Genomic DNA, 24,117 nt, shown 5'->3' with positions numbered 1-24,117 from the left:
GAATCTATCCTACTTGAAATTTGTGGAACTTCTTAGATGTGTAGATTTAAGTTTTTCATCAAATTTGAGAAGTTTTTGGCCATTATATCTTCAAATATTCTTTCTGTTGCTTCCGTTTCCTTTCTTCATTTTTCTTTATTCGTTTGTCTTTTTGCCCTTCTGACTGGATAATCTTGATAGACTTGTCTCCAAATTCACTGATCCTTTCTTCTGCCTTCTCCAATCTACTGCTGAGCAAGTTTAGTGAATTTTTTCTTTTCAATTATTGTAGATATAAACTCCAGAATTTCTTTTTTTAAAAATTTCTATCTTTTTATATATATTCTCTATTTGGTGAGACCCATTTTCATGGTTTACTTTTGTTCTTTGTCCATGGTACTTTTTAACTCTTGATCATTTTTATTACGGTTGCTTTAAAGTGTTCTTCGAATATCCAATGTCTAGGCTTCCTCAGAAACAGTTTCCATTAATTACTTTTGTTCCTATGTATGGGGTGTGGTTTTTTGTTTGGGCCAGGGCACATCCTCTATTTAATGTTGGCTTAAGCAATGCTAGCTCTGTAGAGATTGCGCCTCAACTGCCAATGTCTAATAGGTATTCATCTTGTGAATACCACAGGGATGAGGTAGGATTTTTCTCCTATCCTTGTATTTGATTCTGTAACACTCCAAACTGGTAAAATTTTTGCATTTGCTGTACAGTCATGCATTGCTTAACAATAGAGATACATTATGAGAAATGTGTCGTTATGTGATTTTGTCATTGTGTGAACATCATAGAGTATACTTACACAAACTTAGATGGTATAGCCTAGTACACACCTAGACTATGTGGTACTTATCTTATGGGGCTGCAGTTGTATATGCAGTCCACTGTTGACAGAAATGTTATGTGTCACATGACTGTACTTAATACTTGAGGATAGAATAACTACTGATGTAATTCTGAAGCCCCCAGTGTTTCACCAACCAAACACACGTTTTCTATTATTTTGTACAATTTCAGTCCTGGAATGAGTGTAGAAAGATTAATGGTGAGTGGCAGAATTCTGTCTACTTCTAAAAGTGGAGGAATGTCTACCTTCTTTTGTTGTTTGGCGTGGAGCAGACAGTAAGGGAGATGAAATAACTTCTTACCCTATTCATTTTCTGTTTCATAAAACATTGCTTGTAAAGCTACAAGTGTATTTTTCTTAATCCAACACCTAGAGTTGAGTAGCAATTGGAAATTCTAGACTTAAGTAACAGGTTTTCTATCAGTCTTTATTTTTGGAAGACATGAATTTTCATCTTATTCTGCTTCTTCATAGGTATTTTAGTGATAAATTGGAGATTCTGCAGCAGAAGTTCCCAGCCAGATGCACTTTAAGCTGGAAGAAGACAGTATGTTCTTTGTGTTCACACATGTCCTGCAGCCAAAGAATGCTATCATACTCCTTTGGAGTTTTTGATTTTTTAAATTTTCCCCAGCAGGGCCAACCAAGACTTGCAATCTTTAAAGTTGATGAACTGTAAAGTGATCAGATTCACTTGACACTATGTAAAGCACAAAGCCTTTGGGTTTTATTATCTGTGCTGGATTTAATGAGCCATATGAGAAAAATAAAATTAACTCCTCATCATTGTGGGATGTTTAAAACAAAGACAATTAGCAGCACAGGGAGATGTCCAACCTAATCTGAGGTCCTAGCAACCCTTAAGGGGTAGTTGTGCTGTTTGATGTGCTTCCCAGGAGTTGCGGACTGAGATTTCTGCATGGTTAGGTCCTGCTTTAGATGAAAACTTAGAGTGTGAGCAATCAGAGGGATGAGTGCTCTGGATGTGTTCTGTCATGTTGACTACATCAAATACACTTTCCTTGTAGATCCTGATTCCCTTTATAAACTTGAAAAAGAACAGAGGTTGCAATTAAATGAATGAGTCACCAAGTGAAAAATACTTCATCAGCACCACACATCTGTGGGACAAATGTGAGAAACGAGCATGGGAAGTCACAAGGACTGCCGACAGGGACAGTTCATTTCACTTCCATCTGAAAGGACATTTAGCTTTCCTGAAACAGAGTTCAAAGGAGGAAACTATCAGTCTTTAAACACACACACACATGCGTGCACAAACACACGTGGGTCGCCTTTGGGGTCATCTATCTCTGCTTCAAATCCGTGTTACCTTAAACAGAATCCTGAAGTCTAATGGTTTAGGCTGATTAAACTTCCATTTCTGGGGCATCTGACAGTGCATATATGGTATCTTAATTCTAAGAGTGAGCATTTATTAGCATTAACAAGAAACAAATCTGTGGCAATGGTTCAACTAGAAGTAGAGAAATAGATTGAATTGAGATGACTCTATTCTATTTAAGCCTGTAATGTCGCTTTACTTCACAAAAAACACATGCTTGCACTTGGCTTGATAGCTTCAATCATGTGGCTGATCCTACCTTCCTCTCCCTGCACTTCTCCCTGCACCCAAATCTTATTTCTTCCCCACTGTTTCCCTCTAGATCAGTTCCGTCCAATAGCAATTATAGAAATGTTCTATACCTACACCACCTAATAACGTAGCCATTAGTCACACATACCTATTGAGGACATGAAATGTGGTTAGTGCAACTGAAGCACAGAATTTTTAATATTATTTCATTTTAATTAATTTAAATTAAAATTTAAATAACCTCACATGGCTAGTGGCTACTATATTGAACAACATAGCTGTAGATTCTTACTATTTCAAGTTTGGTCCCCACGCCAGTAGCATTACCTGGGAACTTTTAGGCATTGAGAATCTCAGACTCCACTCAGACATACTGAGTCTAAATCTGAAGTTTAACGAGCTTCTGGGTGATTTACATATTCTATAACGTTTGAGAAGTACTGCTCTAGGCAGCTATTTATTCTTCAAAATTCAAGTCGAGAGTCATTCCTTTAGGTAGCCAGGACCAGCTTATCAGCAGTAGGCACAGTGCCAAGGGCCCATATATTCATATTTATGCATACACAGTCATAAGTTATCATTTTATATATATGTATGGAAGAAGGGGCCCATGAAGGTAAAAGTGCCTAGGACCCATGAAAGTCATAATGAGGCCCTATTGGTAACAGCTTTGCCTCCTAAGTCTGACTCAGTGCCGTCTCTTTCTCCCTTTCATGGCTTGCTGATCATTCTCACCCCACTGTGCTACAATTACATGCTCATATGCCCACTTTCCTATTTTCCTCTAAGCGCCTTAAAGGCAAGAACAGTGTATCTTACTCGTATCTATAGCACTGAGTCTGTGTCATGTCGTACATCTGGTGCTCGATAAATGTACAAAGGAAGGATGGAAAGAAGGTGGGAGTAGATTCGAATAGATTTAGTAGTTACTTCCTACTGGAGGGAGTGAATACTTACAGACACATCTCTTAAGCTGATTTTGATAAGATGAAAATTGAAATCTGACCCTCAAAGTCACTATAAACCAGCCTCTCATTCGGAGGTCTTGGGAGGTTCTTGTGTTTCCTGCCAGAAAACCATGACGAATGAGCTCCGGTGAAAAGAAAGAGCACTGCTCTTAGGGTTAGGAAAACTCAGTGTTTTTCTTTATTGTGTCACTAATTGTTTTTACATTTGACATGTCATTTTACTTTTTATATCTCAATTTTCCATTGGTAAAATAAGATAATGAAGAGCTAACTCTTATTGACCTCTTACTATGGGTCAGTGACTTTTCTAACAACTTCTAGTGATTAATTCATTTACTTTTCATAAAATCTCTATTGTCGTCCCATTTTAAGGGTGAAGTAACCAAGGCACAAAGAGCTTAACTATCTTGCTTAAGATCACACAGCTAGGCACTAATGGAGTCAGTCCTGAAACTCAGGCTGACTCCAGAGTCTAAGTTGAACCATTAGTCTATCTTGTCATAGATAGATGACTGCATCTCATATAGCGTTACGAACAGAGTTATGTTCCCCCCAAATTCATATGTTGAACTCCTAACACTTATTACCTCACAATGTAATAGTAGTTAGAGATAGGATCTTTAAAGAGATAATTAATTTTAAATGAGGCCGTTAGAGTGGGCCTTAATCCAATATGACTGATGTCCTTATAACAAGAAATTAGGACACAGATGTGTACAGAGGGAAGACATGTGAAGACATGGGAAGGAGATGGCCATCTACAAGCCAAGGAGAGAGGCCTCAGAAAAAATAAGTTGGCCAACATCTTAATCTTGATCTTGGACTTCTAGCCTCCAGAACTGTGAGAACATAAATTTTTATTCTTTAAGCCATCTGGTCTGTGGTACTTTGTTATGGTAGTCCGAGTAAGCTATTACGTATAGCATGAGACTTCTTAAATAATAATAAATGAAGGCTTAGTTTTTTCTACTAAAACATGAAAATGTAGGCTCTCATTTACTTATTCATTCATCCAACAGACATTATCTTCTATTATGTCAAAGCAGTATATTGGTTGCAGCAAAAGATAAAATTATGTAGATATGTCTATATGATTATATCATAAATTAATATTTTATTGATTTGTTGTCACTCTCTCCCATCAGAATGTAAGCTCCAGGAAGGCAGACTGTGTTGAATAAATATCTGTGGTTTGGGTGAATGAATGAGAGAGGCTGTTGAACAAGGTCCACTGTTTGGGTCATGGGATAACATTCTAAATAGGCTGTTGCTATTGTTGCTATTTTACTACACCCTCTCTGTCCTTCTTTCTAAACACATCTTTCTTGTCAAACACCAGCAACACCCTCCCTCTCAGTTCCCAGCTAGATGACTTACATTTCTCTGGCTCCCCTTCTTCCTAGCTCTTTGACACTTTTGGTTAAGTCTTTCCCTTCCTCCTCCAGCCTCACAGGTCCCTCCCTCTGTGCCCTTCCTTGGTGCAGCATTACAAAATCTTTGACTCTTTCTGGTAAAATAGACACTTTTTGGATAATGAATGTGGAATAAAGATGGTTGGAGGAGAAGGCGAGAAGAGAGAAAATTGAGCTGGCAACTTCAGGATTTACTTTGATGGGCTGGGTGAAGGAGGGAATTTTGTGATCATTGTGAACAGTTTCCTGTTGAGACTTTTCATTTCATCAAAGAAGAACCCTGCTTTCAAGATGCCTATAATCCAATAGTGAGCAAAAGACATCTGGATAAAAGAATGACAATACTAAAAAAAAAGTGATAATTTTCTATTAGTAGCCTAGCTCTATGTTTTAGCTATCTGTGGCTATATATCAAATTACCCCAAAATCTAATAGTTTAAAAGAACAAATATTTATTATCTCACAGTTTTTGTGAGGAAAGGATCTAGATGCAGCTTACATTGTTATTGGCAGGATTCCGTTCCTCACAGTTTACTGGACTGAGTTCCTTGGCTGGTGGGTGTCTCCATAAGCAGCTCACAACATGGCAGCTGGCTCCCATTGGAGCAAGCAAGCCAGAGAGCCAGGGAGAGTGAGCAAGACGAAAGCCACTTTCTTTTTAAACCTAATCTCAGAAGTGACACTCCTCACTTTCACCTCATTCTATTTGTTAGCAGTGAGCGACAAAGTGCGGCCCTCAGTCAAGGGTAGGGGATTATACAAGGGTGTGAATACTAGGAAGTGGGGATCATGGGAGCCATCTTAGAGACTACCTACCACACTCAAATTGCCATTTAATAGATACACTGTGAGAGGCACAGAAAAAGGACAAGGAAACTTTGGAGAAGGAAGGGGGTATAGGAAGGGCTCTTTAGAGGAGAAGACCCTTTAGTTGGACTTTGATGTTGACTAGCATTAGGTCATGTAGAAGTGAGGGAAACATGTGTATAAGGAAAGAAATAGCACCAATGAGAACCTGGAGGAAAGAAAATGGAACAGAAAAAATATTAGATCTGGTATCATTAAAGGTGTCATTCTATGTACACCATTTGTGACTTTTACTATATGCTGAAGTAATGAAGTCTTCTTCTTGGTGAGTGGTGGCCTGTCTTAGTCAGCTCGGGCTGCTGTAACAAAATACTATGCACTGAGAGGCTTAAACAACAGAAATGTATTTCTCACAGTTCTGGAGGCTGGAAGTTTGAGATCAGGGTCCCAGCACGGTCAGTTACTGGTGAGGCCTTCTTCCTGGCTTGCAGGCAAGTGCCTTCTAGATGTATCATCACATGGTGGAGATAGAGAGGTTGAGAGAGAGAGAGAGCAAGCTATCTGGTTTCTTCTTATAAGGACATTAATCCCACCTTAAGACTTCATCTAAACCTAACTACCTCCCAAAGGCCCCAGTTCCTAACACCAGCTGCTTGGGGGTTAGGGCTTCATCATATGAAGTTTTGGAGACACAAACATTCAGTCCATAATATGATCTTCTTCAGAATTTTTGCAAAAAACCTAAAATTCTTGAAGAATGAAACTATAGTTCTTGAGACGTTTAAATCCAAAGATTTAAAAAGACAGATGTCACTGTGTTCATTTGGTTGGCTTTTCCTCAATTTTGAAAACCATCCATACTCATCCTTCCTCTCTTTCTCTGCTCTTTTGGTTAATGTACTTGCCATGCAGTGATTTTGCAGCACAACCATCAAAATTTTCAGACCTGTTCTAAAGTATTTATAACTTGGGTTGCTTTAGAAGTTGAAAACAAAAATGCAAATGATTTATGGTGAAAAAAGGTTTTGAACTATGCAATAAATAATAATATTAAGTAGCAAGTGCAACATTTGTTTTTGTTTCCAACCAGAAGAAAGTTCTTCCTAGGGGATTGCCTGAGTCTAAAAGAAGACATCAAGCATTAAGCTTATACTAGAAAGACCAGCCGTACATTCCAAGTCGAAAAGGAACAGACTCCCTTAAGAGTGATCTTCACATCTTCTTGCCTGCTCCCTGCTGTCACTGACAGTAGAGAAGAGGAACATTTATCTATGTGGAAGCAAATGTTTCCGTAATAAAGAAATCTAAAGTATAAGCACTTGGTTAAAAATAGACTAACCGACATTGATTCCTTGAAAAAAATTATTCAACAATGTATGTAACAGGTAAGTTTCTGAATTAAATACAAATGTTTCAAAGTCTATGGCTATATTTTAAGTAGCTTGTTTTGGGGCTCTAGAGAGAAAGAATGATTGAGAATAAAAATTAAGAATTGTTTTATCTTTTCCATTAGTCACATTTTTTAAAAGCATCATTCATTTTTATTTAAAATTCTGGGCAAATTTCAAAGTTATACTTTGAGTTACCTATTAATACAATATCGAAAGGTCTGAGATTTTAACTTTAGAAATGTTTTGACATTTTTATTCATTTTACTGTTCAATCTATTACTTTAATGCCATCAGAAAATGGGGGAAAATCTAATGATTTTAATTAACTGAAAAGGGAAGGCATACAAATGATCTGTTGCCAGGAGATGTAAAAATACGTCTCATTAAAGGTACTATGTCAACACTGGGTGTTGGTGGCTGCAGGGGCAGGGGTGGGTAGGTGAGGGGTGGAGCTGTAGGGGGAGGCTATGAAAGGTGAGAGGAGGAAGGCTGTGTTCATGCTAATATATAGTGTTATGTTATCCTGAATTGTGGCTTATCTTTCTTTCTTCCCTCCATCCCTTCTTCCCTCTCTCCTTTTTTTTCCTCCTTTGCTTTCTTCCTTTCTTAAGTGGAGAGATAAAACAATTTCCTGTAAATTTGAGAATGAGTTAGAGGTAGGTCAGTGGGGAATCGGAAAGACCTGATGACCTCTAGGCACATATATGATTTAGGAGACTCCTGAGATACATCTGGAGTCTACTTTCAGTCTTCTTCTTTAAAAGCATTGTTTATCACATAGCAGTCCCCATGCAAATAAATTGTTGGCTATGTCTATATGTATAAAATAATGGACATTAGCAGAGTTGGCCCATGCATTTCCTCCATTTTGACAAGTGATGGTGATCCTGGGGCAAAGAGAGATTCAGCGGCAGTTTTCTGGGTCCGATGTGAAAATGGCCAATATTCGCAGATCAGCCATTCTCACAGACTGTTTGCCGGGCCCAAAGAGACACATTCGGTGTGCTGTCTTCTCTTCCAAACTTTCTGAGCTACATTACTTCTTTTGGTGAGCTAATTGGCTTTCTCGAGTAAATTATTACAAGAATCACTTTTGGTCCTTACCAAAATATCAAGTTCGTTGAATGAAGTTTTGTTTAAAAAGATTAAAAAGAAATATATCCTGCCCGTGTTCAATCAATCAATTAACCCCATCAGTTCACAGTCTATTGGAATTGATTGCCCCACCTCCTTACTCTCAGAGAATGCAGAAGTCATCAGGCAGGGACAACCCCCACTTCCTTCCTTGCCCTGGCCCCTACAGATTCCTCTCTCCACATCCATTCTTGGCTTCTCGGATCCTATGTCAGAGAATGAGATTTATCTGTCTTTCAGATTCTGTCTTCCTAAGGTACCTTGTCCTATCAGTTTTGCCCTACTCCCCACCTCCACTGCACCCTCCACACCTTACCCTCAACTTATCTATTGATAAGATCTATTGGCTCTTTCCTTTAGCCAATAAAATATGCTTTCCTATGAAACAACAATAAAATAAAGCCTCCTTTAAAGTTATGCATACCTCTAATTACCATCCCATTTCTCTCCTTCTCACAGTTCACCTCATTGAAAACATAGGCATCTTGCATCTACTCCTCCATCTGATGCCATCCAGTTTCCATTCTCCCCTTTCTACTGCATCTGCTTTTGCTAAAGTCAACAATTAACGTCAAATCTAATTGACGCTTTCCGATTCTTGCCTTATTGACCTCTGTTTGATCTCATGGCTTTGCCACTCACTCTTGTTAGAGGCTTCACTTTCTTTGGCATTTCTTTGGCATTCTGAAATCAGAACTATTACTTCTGATTTTCTTCCAACATCTCTGAATGCAATTTCTCCTTCTTCTTTATGTATTTCATTCCCTCTGTTTCTCCCTTGGGGAGAATGCTCCAATGCACCATCCAAATCACCCATAAGGAAGGAAGTGCTATGCCCCCCAGCATTTGTGAGTGCTGCCGGAAGTTGGCCCTCAGGTGCCAGCCTTTTGGAGCATTGCCTTGGTGGCAAACCACTGCTTCACTTGAGGTCATGCCTCATCAAGGGAGAGCCTACAAGCAAACACTGATCAACACAGGGCCATCAAGACTCCCTAACCTCGTATCTGAAGAGTTATTCTGGCTCTCTGGGGTTTGCCAGCAACTCAGCAGCAGCTCATATTTGCCCTAGGTCCAATCATATTTCCTCTCCCTTCCTTCTACAAGTGTACACCCCACAAGAACTTCCTAATACACATCCTGCATGCTCATCTCCACCTCAGGGCTGCTTCCTGAGGAACCCAATCTGCAGTACCCCTGAAATGTTTGACTAAGTGGATCACTAAATTATTAAAACTAAAATTAAGTAGTTTTCATGAACATTCTGAAAATTATTGACCTGGCCTTATCAGAAATGAGTAATTGTCTTGGGGTTTCTGCACTCAAACACTTTACAATCTAATGAGAAAGAAATGATTAGAAAACATTGAGAAAAGTAACTACGATATCGGAAAAGTAAAAGTCACAATTTTGCATAGGTTGTGTCCTTTGCAATGCATTTTAGCCCTCAAATTCTTTTATAACCTAAGTAAAAAGTTAATAAAGATGCCAAAGAATAACTAAAATATGTCGGAATGAGTAGGTACAATAAATTTATGTAGAACCATGCAGGTTATAATGAACTTTCATGGGCATTATCTCATTTGATTTTTAAACCATTTGCGTGAAGTGAGGTTATTATCACAAGTTTATGAGTCAAAAAGTGAACTCTGAGAGTTTTAGTGGTCTAGCTGAGACCACACAGCTAGGAAACAGAGTTAATTTAGCCTGGGGAGGAAATGAGAAGTGCCACCTTCCTGTTTTTGTCCCTTGTCCATCCTCTGTTATGGCACAGGATCGATGTGGCCAGGAATGTCATGTGCTCCTGATTCCATACTAGCCTTTGTCTCATCTCTCCTTTGACAATAGTTTAGAAGAAGAGAAAAAGGTCTTCAGTTAGTGTTCTGTCCATCCTCGAGGTCTGATAATCTTAGTACTTCTTTCAAGATTTCTGTTTAGGTTGTTTTGCTTTCAGTTTTATCACTACTTATCTCTTTATTAACACTCTCTTCTCTTTTACTCATAGTTTTAAGCCAGTACCATCCAATAGAACATTCTGCGATGATGGAAATGTTCTACATCTGAGCCCATCAGTATGGCAGCCACTAGTCACTGCAGCTATCGAACACTTGAAATGTGGTTAGTGGACTATAGAAGTGACTTTTTAATTTCATTCAAGTTTAGTTGATTTAAATTTAAATTTAAGTAGCCACATATGGTCTGTGCCTACTGTATCAGACAGTGTAGTCTATGCTTTCTCTGATGCCAGAGCCCAGCTCTCTCAAGTCTCCGGGTTCCCTTCTCCCATCCTGATTTCTCTGCTATGAAGAGGATGCACCTCCACCTTTTTCTCCTGATCCCATTCTTTGCCTATCCAGCTCCAGTGCTGTAGATTCCAGTTCCCACTATGCACTTCTGAAGGTAGGGGGATGTCCGGAAGATGGATACACCAGGCAAGTGCTGCCATAGGGACTATGATCAAAGAGACTACTTAGTCTCTGGATGGCACTAATTCTAATATATATAGTAGAAATACTCTGAAATTTACCTTGATTTTTTCTCATGATATGGGAAAAAAGAAAAAAAAAGCTTTCTTTAAGCTTCCCCTAGTTTGCATAGATTTTATATATAACGGATTAGTTCACCATCACTCTGAGTAAATGCTTTTACATCTCTGACTCACATATTGCCTTTTCTGCTTAGCAAGGCCCGTTCTCATTTGTTCCTATCAATACTCAAAATGTCCCTTCTGCCCAGTATTTCTCACTCTGAATGAATGACTCACTTCTGTGTGTCTTCATAGCTCTCTATTGCCTCGCTCATTACAGCCTGAACAGATGATAAGGATTTGTGTTTCCTTGTCTGCTCTACAGAATTGAGGATTCTTTGAGGGTCATGCTGCACGATCCTACTATCCCTCACTGCAGAATAGAGTGCCCGGTGCACAGTAGGATCTCAGTAACTCTTCCGAGAATTGACATGTCCTCTTGGGCTCTGAAAGTCCCACCCTCTCTTCACCAGTCCATTTACTTCTTTTTCCTAAGACCCCACTTTCAGAAAATGGTGTTCTGAGATAAAATTTCCTTTCACACACTCCTCTAATTGTGCTCCCCTCCCACCAGTGCCAGTGTAGATTCCATTTAAATAAACGTGGGTTCTAGAACGTTTGTTTATCAACTCATCTCATTTCTCTGTGTGTATGTGTTATTGTTGCATTTTATTCATTTCTGGTATATTTGTCACATATTTCTTTCTATTTTTCACAAATAATATGACAATGGAAGCAACATTATCTGTTAAACATCTCCAACGATCAGAAGTGTTATTGTTTGGCTTTAAAGTTGTCTTTACAATCTTTCTGTACCTCATTGTGCCTCCAGCTCTTCTATTTTTCACCACTATCCTTAATTATGCCAATAAGTCCCATGATGAGACTGCCCCAATAGTAAATTCTCTGTAATTATTATCTCTTGTGTATGCCAGATGCATCTAAATTCACAAAAGCTCAATATGCATTTGACAAGTTATTAAATACTAAAGCAAAATGTGCTTTAACACCTACACATGTGAACTGCTGCAGTAAATAAAAGTTTCTGCTGATGAAAGGTATTTATCCTGTTTGATGATTTCAATTAAACCACTTCAGATGTGAGATTTAAAACATTCATTTTCCCAATCCGAGCTGCCTTTCCTGGGTAGTTTGAATGTGACTCTTGGATCCGTTTGGCTCGTGACATGATGCTATATTGAATATTTTTCTAGCTGAAAATTTGGTTTTTGGTCACGACCAGGCTTATCTCCTTGTGCATTGGTATTATGCCTGTCAACAGAGTATCCCTGGGATTGCACCTTCAGAACTTGAATAAATTTGTTGATCTGCAGAAGTGAGATTCAAGATATCTTAACAAGGAATGTGGCACCAACCAGTTAGAATGGATATCTCCAGGGCCCCTGGCGCTAAATTCTGGAGGGCCCCCACTGGGCCAGGCTTTAACCCTTTAGCCATAGGAGAGTTCTTGGAAGTATCTGAAGTGAGATGTCAAGGCAGCCAAAGCAACAGTGGGGGATGACACTCAGGGCCAGGACAGCAGGTTTTACCAACTGGTGTGGAGTAGTTCAATATCAGTGCATACTTGCTGAATATCAGCCTGAGTGTTACGTTTATTTAGGATTCAGCAGGAAAATAAAACAGTTGTCCAGGTGTTCAGAATGTGTGTTAGAAGAGTTAATGTTCATCTACCACTAGACTTTTCTTTGGTTTCACAATTGTATTGGTCGTGAAATAGTTACAAAGAGGACACGTTCTGCTTGGAGCAGAATTCACCCCTTTGTGCTGAGAGAGAGTTAATACATTGTCTGGGTTGGGAGAGACCTGAATGCTCAGACTCACACTTCAGAACTCAGGTAGGAGTTGGGTGGTTTTTCCTAAGTGACCCTTCTCCCTGAGTCCAAGTGATAAATAGAACTGAGCTCAGCATGAGGGGTGGGAGATTGTAAGAAAGAACATTCCAGGAAGAGGGAGCATGATGTGCAAAGGCTCAGAAGGGAGAAAGGTCAAGCCATGGCAAGTTGAGACAACCCTCAAGTTGGTTAGGATTGCTGGAGGGGTGGGAGAGGAATGGTCGCAGGCAGGGTTGGCAAGAGAAGGCTGGAAAGGTATACAGGAGCTGGGTATAAAAAGGTTATAATGTAAAAAAAAATGTACATTCATTCCAAGACAATAGTGATGAAAGGATTTAGAGCAAAGAGGAGCAAATCTGCCTCCATACAGAGGATAATGGCAGATCACTGTGGGCCTTGGAAGTGGGGCTCAAAGGAGATGAGCCTTCCATATGGAGAGAGACAGGAATTGCCTGTTTTCATTTATAAAATCAGAACTTTCCACAACTTTTATTACAGGAGGTTTCCTACAGAAGCTTTTTATAACCACTGAACGGCCTTGGGGAAGCGCTGGTGTGAAGCTTTATGGTAGAGTCAAATCCTATTTATTGTTTAAAAAAAAAGTCTTTGGGCATGAGGCCAAGATGTTGGAGGCTATCACACAGTCCTAGAAAGGTCTATTTGATCACCTCCAACTGAGTTATAACCCAGGCCACTAATGGCATGAAAATTCTCTCCCAGCGTGGCTTTCTCCTTTGAGCAAAGCTCAGTCAGAAGCAGCCAGCCTATTGCCCAGTGATCAGAACCCATTTGCAACTGGAGCTCTGTGTGTGTGACACTGCAGGCATGAGGTACAGAGGCCTGCCTCATGATCAGATTAACAAGGAGTTTATCCCCTCCTCTCTAGCTTCCAGCATTAGCATCTCAATGATAACTTGGGGATGCTGAGCCCCTGAAGGGGTGGAAACATCCTCTGAGGAGGTTGTGTGAACCAATTAGCTTCCCAATGCAAACTTATCAGAAATACTGTTTTGTTTCCTAAATACTAGGAGGTTTGAGATGTTATAAAAATCAGGTTATTAGATTAATAGCTCACTTTTTTGACTATTTGCAAACTTTTTTTTTTTTAAAGATTGGCACCTGGGCTAACAACTGTTGCCAATCTTTTTTTTTTTTTCCTGCTTTATCTCCCCAAACCCTCCCTGTACACAGTTGTATATCTTAGTTGCAGGTCCTTCTAGTTGTGGGATGTGCGACGCTGCCTCAACGTGGCCTGAAGAGCAGTGCCATGTCCTCACCCAGGATCTGAACCCTGGGCCGCCGCAGCGGAGCTCGCGAACTTAACTTAACCACTCGGCCACGGAGCTGGCCCCTGCAAACTTTTTAACTACAATAATTATTTGCCTCAATAGAATGAGGCAAAGTAAGAATTAGTTAAATGGTCCTTTCATTGTATTGACTAATAAAATTTAGATTGCCTTTTTAAAATAATTGTATTACACACAGAATGGGTCAAATATCTTGGATATAATGAGATATGTTTTATTTCACTTAACAAACCCTCACATATCATCTCATGTTCCAGATGATTTTCTAAGAGCTATTCTAATCTTTGTCTAATTTTCCTCACTTTCCAATTTAACAGATGAGAAAACTGAGACAAAGGAAAGAGCACTTTTTTCAAATGGATGTCCAATTCTGCTGGATTCGGGTCTAAATTCTGATTACTGACTTTTTACCAAGCATCAGGGCAGGTGGTTCAGTTCACAGAGGTGTTCCTGAGGATCTGTTTTCTCATCCGGTCTTCAGTGGTCTTTCCATACAATTCATGTCTGAGCAACCCCTTGGCCTTATCTATCTAGCACTTTGAAGTCCATATACTCTGGCTTTGGCTATTTCTCTGGCCCCTTCTAGGAGGATCAAGACTCATGACATTGTTTTCATACCAGATTATCTAAGGCTTCATCTGCTGCATGAACTGTTGAGGTATTTCTTCCTTAGAGTGTTATTATCTCCAAACTGAGGATTCATTTATGCATTTATTCACTCTTTCATTCAACTAATATTTTTTAGGTAGCTTCTAGGCACTAGGAAAACAGTCATTAAACACACTGGCAGCAAACGTCCATTCTATCACCAGTCATACAGGTGATCACAATTACCAAGATAGTGATAAGGGCTGTTGGGACCCTTCGTTATATACACTTTCATCAATTAGCTTGAGTTGTCTCCAAAAGCAAAGCCTGAGCCAAGAACTTGTGTGCTGGAGATGATCCCCGGAAGTTGGAGTGAGGGAATGGAGAGAGTAGAACAAGGAAGAGGGAAAAGTCAACATAAGTATGCACAATCAAGTTGACAACCATGGTGAACACTCGGGGATCAATTTTCCCTGTATTTTCTGAGAAGGTTATAGAGTGTTTTTCAGAGCTTCCACTTAAGCACTGAAAGGGAAATGCAGATATACATTGGCTTCTGCTCCCTATTCTTAGGATGCACATCACTCTTACCAAGTAACAGCAAGATGCTGTCATTGCATTGTTCGTTGAAATTCACATGTAACTGTTCAGTGAAGCCACGGCCGGAAGCAAAGGGGAGGCCAAAGTGAGGAGGTAGGGTAAAGAGGCGTTTGAAACAGTCCAACCTTTACACTGCTCATACTCATTCATGCTTACATTAAGTCAAATCTGTCTGTGAGTCTTCAATCTCTGCAAATATTTTACACACAAGGATTAGTGGAACAAGTCCCAGTTTCTACAGCTGTAAATCATCCCAAGCCCATCAGTGATATTCAACTATCTCCATCCTCAATTACCCATCCTAGATTCCCTCGCTTCATCTGGCCCGAGTTATTTGTCTGGTGGGGTGAGGCAGACTTTCATTCCCAAAGTGTTTGAGCATTTAGATTCTTTGCCATTGTTTGACTTTATTTGCTGTAATCATTGCTCATTGCCACTACCAGGAATGGAAACAAGAAATACCCCTGTGAAGAGTTCCAGACATGCTCTGTCAGCCCCTGTTTTGTAGCAGCAACCCTCACTCTTCATGACAGTCTGTGTCAACTACACCCAAGAGTAACTCCTTTTGTTGTTGTCGTTTTTGTTCTGTTTTTGACAGCTGATCTACCAGCATGAGTTCCTTGAAGTGACCAGGTGGTAGTTGCCGCTTCAAGTTCAATGGAATGCTTACCATATCTTCTGGTGGAAGCCTTCCTTCCCTGGGACCTATGGTGACTAATTGAGAAGATCCTAAGGTGTGGGGACAGGAAGCAGCAATTCCTCAAGTCACTGAGAGCAACAGCGAAACAGGCAACCTCTATCCCTTGATTCCTGGATTCATGTAGCCTAGCCTTTGGGGCCAGAGTGCTGGATATTGGCCATTGGCCTCAAGCTGTGCTGCATCTGGAAGACAGAACCAACACTGCAGACTATTTTTATCAAGCCGGCACCTTAGTCATCATTTTATTATAGGTTAGCTCCTTCTGATGATGTAGCGTACAGCTGGATTAGTGTATCCTGTGATCATGTGCCCAATAGCTCACCTTCTTTGCCATAAAATAGGTCCCTTATTTTAAGATGGTATTATGTATGATGACTCTAGAGTCATCCTGTGCACCTGATTAATGACTTCTCTGCACTGGATGACCTGAGGTGATCACTAATATGAAACACAGAATCCACATTTCTATGATCTCACCAACAGATCTACACAGAACTCTTTGCCCGGCCATGGCTTGAATCAGAGCTCAGGTGAGGCTTATAGGAAAATGAGGGGGAACAAGAAATACCTGACACAATGCTGTACTGAATTACTTGTTCATTTTACTACATTGATCCCTAGATGATAAGACCATTTAGGGGAGAGGCTATATCAAATTAATCCTGGCATAGCCAGCACTTAGCACAGTGTTTGGGATTTAGTGAGCACTTAGGTCATTTTATTTTTTAATGTGAAGCATTCATGAATATGTGCATAGAGATCTTTTTGGTCTGCTTCTGCTATGAATAGGGGAGAGAATTAAAGGCTAGTGATGGGAGGGACTTATCTAAGTTCCTCTGTCCACTTAGTAGCAAAGGCAGGGGTAGCTCTTCAGTCTGATCCCAAGACCACAAATCTTCATCATATGTGATGTTTCATAGAGTAAAATCTTCTTGGTGGAGACTGGCCATAGTTTTATTTGTTTATTTGTTTTGAGGAAGATTAGCCCCAAGCTAACATCCGCTGTCAATCCTCCTCCTTTTGCTGAGGAAAACTGGCCCTGAGCTAACATCCTTGCCCATCTTCCTCTCCTTTATATGTGGGACTCCTGCCGCAGCATGGTGTGCCAAGAAGTATATAGGTCTGCACCCAGGATCCGAACCCACGAACCCCAGGCACTGAAGTGAAATGTGTGAACTTAACCGCTGCACCACTGGGCTGGCCCCTGAGCATAGTTTTTAACAACCCAAGACAATCAAAGCAAATGAGTCTTATTTGGCTGGTGGGGAAATGTTCTCCAGTAACCTGGACTTCAGATTTGCATCTTATAATGAAGGAATATGTATTATGAGTATGCTATTTATTATCAGAACAGGCTAATTTTATAATTCTTTATAATTTTATAACCTGAATTTACACTCAGAAACCAATGTCTCTTTGATTGTCTTGCGGTTGTTAAAAATTATGTCCAATCTTTGAAAATTATCACTTCTTCATGTGTTCCCACAAACTTTACTCTCTCCTCCTTTCCTGTGCCCTGATAGAGCTTAAACTAAACAGTGGTTGGGATTACTAACGTTGTACATTGAAAGAAAATAAAAGAGTTGAGTTGAGGGGGTATTTCAGAGGGAGGAAGCATAGACTAATGATTAAGAACAAAATGTCATTCTGAAGAGCAATCGGGCAGTTTTTAGTCAAGTTAAGTATTCTTATAAGCCGTGACTCCTACTCTTGGGTACCTAGCTTAGATAGAGTCTCATATAGATTCATAAGGAGAATGTATCAAGATGTTATCCAGTGTTGTTAGTATCGTGGTGGAGTGGAGCAAATTCAATGTCTCTCACCTGAGGACTGAATAAATGTATTGGTCTGAATACCAGCACAACTGAGCTAAGAAAAGACAACATAATAGAGGCTTAAACAAGACAGAATGTATCTTATATATATATATATATCTCCATTTTATAGACATCTGAGTCTCAGTACTCCAAGGCTAATATGGCAGCTCCATAGTGTTTATGGCAAATATTCCTTTTATTTTGATTCTTGGCCATCTCAAGACTTATTCTGCCTTGTGGTCTAAAATAATTGCTCTGGCTCCAGCCAGTGGGAAGAGGGAAAGGAAAGGGGGTAGGGAAAAGGGAAAGGACAAATTACTGACACTCATATGTCATTATTCAGAATATAAGTCACGTGGCCACATCTAGCTTCAAGGAATCTGGGAAATGCAGTTTCTAGCTGGATAGCCGTGTTCTCAGCTGTCCACTACTACTAAAGGAAGAAGGAGGAATGGATATTGGAAAAGAACCAGCCCTCTCTGGCATTGTAAGATTATGATAAATATATAATGCTGAATAAAATGTGGCAACAGTTAGAATCAATAAACTGTGTGTATTCCAACAACATGGATGGTTCTTAAAAACAGAATGCTGAGTGAAAAAGAAGAAAGAGAATGAGAATGGGCTAAAAGAGAATACATTAATGAATAAGCACAAATATATAAATAATTCCTGTAAACAAGTACAGGGCCTTGAAAGGACAAACGATAATATTGTGCTAGGAAAGAAAGGTTTAGTCAGCCAGATCTCCATACTAAATTTGGTTCTAGCCATATGGTCTATTGGAAGTTATGTAAATGCTTTAAGGCCTATTTTTTTCTGATGTGAAAATAATTGTAATATACTCATCTTACAAGGGTAGGATGAACTTGTATACTTAAAGCACTTATTGTGGTGCTTGACACAAAGTAAATTCCCAGTAGATATTAGTTGCTTTACTATTTATTTATTATTGCAAAAGAAATCTACAATTTCTTAAGAAACTGTGTGAATGTATGAGATCAGGGCTTTGTGTAAAGTTGACTCTTGGTAAATGTTGGTTGGATGCATGATAAAAGAACAGAGAGTGTATTGACCACAGTCGTTAGAGAGGAATGAGCTGGGAAATATTCAGTCACATATCAAACATTTATTAAGTGTCTCTTACGTGTCAGGCCCCTAGGATACAAAGGTAAGAACTAGTGTGGACCCTCCCCAGTGCAGGTGAAGGCAATTAATAAAAAATCATACAAACACATGTAAAATTCCAATTGCTATAAATACAGTGAAGGAGAGAGATACTCTTAGGGGTGTGTGTGAGTGCATGTGTGTGTGTGTATCTATCATATATGTACACAGACAGAGGTTTGACCCACTCAGTTGAGAAAATGCCTTCTGAGGAAGTGATGCTTGAATTGACAAAGATTAGAAATTAACTAATTAGGGAAAAAAATTAAAGGAAAGAGGTTCCAAGGCAGAAGTAACAGCATAGGAAAAAGCCCTGTGACAGCCAGGCGTGGAGAATACGGTGGACTGAAACAAATACAGTGGGACTGGAGCAGAAAGAACACAAGAGCATGTGTTATGAGTTGATATGGGAGGGTTTGTACAGGAAAAACTGTATGGGGATCACAGGCTATTTGAAAGGATTCTGTCTTCCCTCCCAGGAAGGAGCACTATGTTCGTTTTCTTTGGTACTGTAAAAAATTACCACAAACTTAGTGGCCTAAATCCAAATTTAGTGTCTTGTAGTTTTGGAGGTCAGAAGTCCAAAGCCAGTTTCACCGGGCTAGGATCAAAGTGGTGGCCAGTCTGGTTCTTTCTGGAGGCTCTGAGAGGAGAATCCCTTGGAAGGAAAGAACATTTCCTTGCATTTTCCTGTTCTAGTGGCTGCCTGTATTCCTTGGCTTGTGTCTCTTCTTCCATCTGCAAAGTGCATCACCCCAATCTCTCCTTCTGTCATCGCATCACCTTCTGCTCTGACCCCGAACTCTCCTGAATCTCTTTTTTTTTTTTTTTTTTTTTTTAAGATTTTATTTTTTCCTTTTTCTCCCCAAAGCCCCCCGGTACATAGTTGTGTATTCTTCGTTGTGGGTTCCTCTAGTTGTGGCATGTGGGACGCTGCCTCAGCGTGGTCTGACGAGCAGTGCCATGTCCGCGCCCAGGATTCGAACCGACGAAACACTGGGCCGCCTGCAGCGGAGCGCGCGAACTTAACCACTCGGCCACGGGGCCAGCCCCTCTCCTGAATCTCTTTTATAAGGACCATTGTGATTACCTCAGGCCCACCCAGACAATCCGGGATAGTCTACCCATCTCAAGATCCTTACTCAGTCACGTTTGCAAGTCCCTTTTGCCTATAAGACAATATTCACAGTCTCTGATCATTAGGATGAAGACAATGGGGGCCATTATTCAGCTTACCATAGAAGCCATTGCGTTTGTTTAAGCAAGAAAAATGGCATGTTCAGGTTTGCATATTTAAAAGTTCACTGTGGTTGCCTTGTGAAGGACAAATAGGAAGAGGACAAGATTTATGTTGGTGAACCAATTTTGAGGACACTGCAGTGGTCCTGGTGAGAAGAGAAGGAAAAGAACTTCATCAGGAGATGTGAGCTATAACATCTTGGCTGAAAGAGTCCCAGACAGTTGAGTTATCAAGAATCTTAGAGAACACTATCCATGTTGTACTGGGTCTGGCTCGTACTGGTTTTCAAGAGCTGATGTGTGCCTCTAGCCTAACTCCACATTCAGTATGTTGATGTCTTGAAATCGGCCATGGTGGAAGTATTCACACCATTGGAAATTAGCAATCACTACAAATCAGGATTCTCCCGACACCCCGAGATCAGTTTACCAGCCCCCCATGGACACTATGTAACCTACAAATGGGCTAAGTGTTCTCCTGTCTTCTCAGGCTCTGCTTCCAGTAGCATTGAGCTCATTCTTCAACCTGCTGTTGACCAGTCTTCATTCTTAGACATTTCTTTGTAGACACCAACAAATAGTAGCGGAGGCTGCTTTTTCAGGATGGGATCTCTTCCTCCCACTTAAGTATTTTCTATGAATTTTGCAATAAACATGCAATATTTTTATAATTAGGAAAAACTAAAGTCAACTTTGCTTTTTATTTATTTATTTATTTTGATTGAGTTAATGATAGGTTACAACCTTTTGAAATTTCAGCTGTACATTATTCTCTGTCAGTTGTGTTGTAGGTGCACCCCTTCACCCTTTGTGCCCACCCCCCACCCCACCTTTTACCCTGGTAACCACTAATCTGTTCTGTTTGTCTACATTTTTAAATTCCTTATATAAGTGGAGTCACACAGGGATTGTCCTTCTCTATCTGGCTTATTTCACTTAACATAGTTCCCTCAAGGTCCATCCATGTTGTTGTGAATGGGACGATTTTGTTCTTTTTTATGGCTGTGTACTATTCCATTGTATATATATACCACGTCTTTATCCAATCATCTGTTGATGGACACTTAGGTTGCTTCTATTTCTTGGTTATTGTAAATAGTGCTGCAATGAACATTGGGGTGCATGGAACTTTTGGAATTGCTGACTTCAAGCTCTTTGAATAGATACCCAGTAGTGGGATAGCTGGGTCGTATGGTAGTTCTATTTTTAATTTTTTGAGGACTCTCCATACTGTTTTCCATAGTGGCTGCACCAGTTTGCATTCCCACCAGCAGTGTATGAGCGTTCCTTTTTCTCCACAATCTCTCCAACATTTGTTACTATTTGTTTTAGTTATTTTTGTCATTCTAATAGGTGTAAGGTGATATCTTAGTGTAGTTTTGATTTGCATTTCCCTGATGATCAGCAATGATGAACATCTTTTCATGTGCCTATTGGCCATCTGTATATCTTCTTTGGAGAAATGTCTGTTCATGTCTCCTGCCCATTTTTTAATCGAGTTGTTTGATTTTTTGTTGTTGAGTTGTGTGAGTTCTTTATATATTATGGAGATTAACCCTTTGTCGGATGTATGACTTGCAAATATTTTTTCCCAGTTAGTGGGTTGTTTTTTTGTTTCAATCCTGTTTTCCTTTGCCTTGAAGAAGCTCATTAGTCTGACAAAGTCCCATTTGTTTATTCTTTCTATTGTTTCCCTTGTGTGAGAAGACATGGTGTCCGAAAAAGTCCTTTTAATACTGATGTCAAAGAGTGTACTGCCTACGTTTTCTTCTAGAAGCCTTATGGTTTCAGGTCTCACCTTTAGGTCTCTGATCCATTTTGAGTTTATTTTGGTGAATGGTGAAAAAGAATGGTCAATTTTCATTTTTTTACATGTGGCTTTCCAGTTTTCCCAGCACCATTTGTTGAAAAGGCTTTCTTTTCTCCATTGTATGCCCTCAGCTTCTTTGTCGAAGATAAGGTGTCCATAGATGTATGGTTTCATTTCTGGGCTTTCAATTCTGTTCCATTGATCTGTGTACCTGTTTTTGTACCAGTACCATGCTGTTTTGATTACTGTAGCTTTGTAGTATGTTTTGAAGTCAGGGATTGTGATGCCTCCAGCTTTGTTCTTTTTTCTCAGGATTGCTTTCGCAATTTGGGGTCTTTTGTCACCCCATATGAATTCTAGGATTCCTTGTTCTATTTCTGTAAAGAATGTCATTGGGATTCTGATTGGGATGGTGTTGAATCTGTAGATTGCTTTAGGTAGAATGGACATTTTAACTATGTTTATTCTTCCAATCCATGTACATGGAATGTCTTTCCATCCCTTTATGTTGTCATCCATTTCTTTCAGAAAAGCCTTGTAATTTTCATTGTATAGGTGTTTCACTTCCTTAGTTAAATTCACCCTGAGGTATTTTATTCTTTTTGTTGCGAGTGTGAGTGATATTGTGTTCTTGAGTTCTTTTTCTGTTAGTTCGTTATTAGAGTGTAGAAAAGCTACTGATTTATGTAAATTGATTTTATACCCTGCAACTTTGCTGTTGCTGTTATACCCAACAACTTTGTTGTTGATTACTTCTAAAAGTTTTCCAATGTATTCTTTGGGGTTTTCTATATATAAGATCATGTTGTCTGCAAAACAGCGAGAGTTTCACTTCTCCCCTCCCTATTTGGATTCCTTTCATTCCTTTTTCTTGCCTAATTGCTCTGGCCAAAACCTCCAGTACTATGTTAAATAAGAGTGGTGATAGAAGGCATCCTTGTCTCATTCCTGTTTTCAGAGGGATGGTGCTCAGTTTTTGCCCATTGAGTATGATGTTGGCTGTGGGTTTGTCGTATATGGCCTTTATTATGTTGAGGTAGTTCCCTTCTATCCCCATTTTGTTCAGAGTTTTTATCATAAATGGCTGTTGGATCTTGTCAAATGCTTTCTCTGCATCTGTTGAGATGATCATGTGGTTTTTATTCCTCAGTTTGTTGATGCGGTGTATCACATTAGTTGATTTGCAGATGTTGAACCATCCCTGTGTCCTTGGTATGAATCCCACTTGATCATGATGTATGATCCTTTTGATGAATTGCTGAAATTGGGTTGCCAAAATTTTGTTGAGAATTTTTGCATCTATGTTCATCAGCGATATTGGCCTGTAGTTCTCCTTTTTCGTGCTGTCCTTGTCAGGTTTTGGTATCAGTGTGATGTTGGCCTCATAGAATGTGTTAGGAAGTGTTCCATCTTCCCTAATTTTTTGGAATAGCTCGAAAAGGGTAGGTATTAAATCCTCTCTGAAAGTTTGGTAGAATTCCCCAGAAAAGCCATCTGTTCCTGGGGTTTTATTCTTTGGGATGCTTTTGATTGCTGTTTCAATCTCTTTCCTTGTGATTGGTCTGTTCAAATTGTCTGCTTCTTCTTAACTAAGCTTTGGGAGATTGTAGGAGTCCAACAATTTATCCACTTCCTCTAGGTTATCCATTTTGTTGTCATATAGTTTTTCATAGTATTCTCTTATAATCCATTGTATTTCTGGGGAGTCTGTTGTTATTTCTCCTCTTTCTTTCTGATTTTGTTTATTTGAGCTTTCTCTCTTTTTTTCTTTGTAAGTCTGGCTAGGGGTTTGTCAATTTTATTTATTTTCTCAAAGAGCCAGCTCTTTGTTTCATTGATCCTTTCTACTGCCTTTTTTATTTCAATAGCATTTATTTCTGTTCTGATTTTTATTATTTCTCTCCTTCTGCTGAGTGTGGGCTTTGTTTGTTCTTCTTTCTCTAATTTAGTTACGTGTAGTTTAAAATTGCTTATTTGGGATTTTTCTTGTTTGTTAAGATATGCCTGTATTGCGATGAATTTTCCTCTTAATACAGCTTTTGCTGTATCCCATATGAATTGGTATGGCATGTTATCATTTTCATTTGTCTCCAGGTATTTTTTGATTTCTTCTTTAATTTCTTCAATGATCCATTGCTTGTTCAATAGCATATTGTTTAGTCTCCACATCCTTGTGCCTTTCTCAGCTTTTTTCTTGTAATTAATTTCTAGCTTTATAGCATTATGATTGGAGAAGATGCTTGTTATTATTTCAATTTTTTAAAATTTGTAGAGGCTTGCCTTGTTTCCCAGCATATGGTCTATTCTTGAGAATGTTCCATGCACACTTGAGAAGAATGTGTATTCTGCTGTTTTTGGATGGGGTGTT

This window comes from Equus quagga, chromosome 6 (assembly GCF_021613505.1).
Source record: "Equus quagga isolate Etosha38 chromosome 6, UCLA_HA_Equagga_1.0, whole genome shotgun sequence".
NCBI classification, from domain to species: domain Eukaryota; kingdom Metazoa; phylum Chordata; class Mammalia; order Perissodactyla; family Equidae; genus Equus; species Equus quagga.
Note: the sequence above shows the minus strand (reverse complement) of the source record.